Source organism: Triticum aestivum, chromosome 6B (genome assembly GCF_018294505.1).
Source record: "Triticum aestivum cultivar Chinese Spring chromosome 6B, IWGSC CS RefSeq v2.1, whole genome shotgun sequence".
Taxonomy (NCBI): domain Eukaryota; kingdom Viridiplantae; phylum Streptophyta; class Magnoliopsida; order Poales; family Poaceae; genus Triticum; species Triticum aestivum.
The window spans coordinates 709,027,672-709,028,772 of NC_057810.1; positions in this window are offsets into that span (position 1 = coordinate 709,027,672).

Here is a 1,101-nt window from a genome sequence, read left to right on the forward strand (position 1 = left end):
ATGCGGACATGACTGAAATGCTCGAGAAGTAAGTTAAATCGATCATTATCCACCATATCAGCAACTTTGTTCATTTCTGATATCAAGTAATTGTTTTCTTTGTATGGCAGGACTTGGAGAAAATTCACCAAAAAAGCTCCGGGACTGCCGAAGAAGCTCCAATTTAGACACCCGAAAGTAAGTACTATAGTAGCATATTCCACGCATCTCCTAGTGATTCAAGCGCTAGTTTCATCAATACCATTTAGCATGCTTGCTAATTATCAGTTTGATTGACCTCTATTTCTTGTAAAGTGGTTGTGGCAGGAACAAAGGAATGATTTCTGTGGATACTACATTTGCGAGTCCATCTGCCACACGACCTGTGAGCGGGGCTACTCTGACAAACAATATGAAGTGCGTAAATAACAATATTCACAATTTTATTTTATTACCATCATATATATGTATTGACCCCCTTCTTAAAATTAGATGTTTCGGATGCGGGATGAACTCCTAGCACCAGATCGCCTGCGAGCAATTCAAGAGGAATTGGCGGCATTCTTTCTTGACCACGTGATCGCTGAAGACGGAGAATACTATGTGGACCACGCGTCCGTATGTTAGGAGATTATATTTGTAAAAGATAATTATTGTATATATGTAGCCGGTAGTGTCGGATAGATATACAAGAACTTGTTGTTCGACCAATCTCTTGGAGAAGGAGAGGTGGTCGATATCACTTCTCTCTGTATGCATATATGTTCATGAGGATCTTCTGTTTCCTTCGTTTGCTTACTAGCTAGCTAGCGTGTCTAGCTAGTCCTCTCTATACGTTTGTATAGTACGTAGCGTCGACCAAGCACGGACAAAAGAGAGGACACTTCTCTCTATTAATTAGCTACCTAACACAATATATGGAACACCTAAATTAATCCCCCAAAATTCCCAACCCCCCCCCCTTTCAAAAAAAACCCCAGCCACAGAAATGCTGACGCGTGGATGCCTATTGGTCCCGGTTGTTGCCACCAACCGGGACCAAAGGCCCTCCTACCTGGGCTCAGCGGACAGGCCACGTGGAGGCCCATCTGTCCCGGTTCTGGATTGAACCGGGACTAAAGG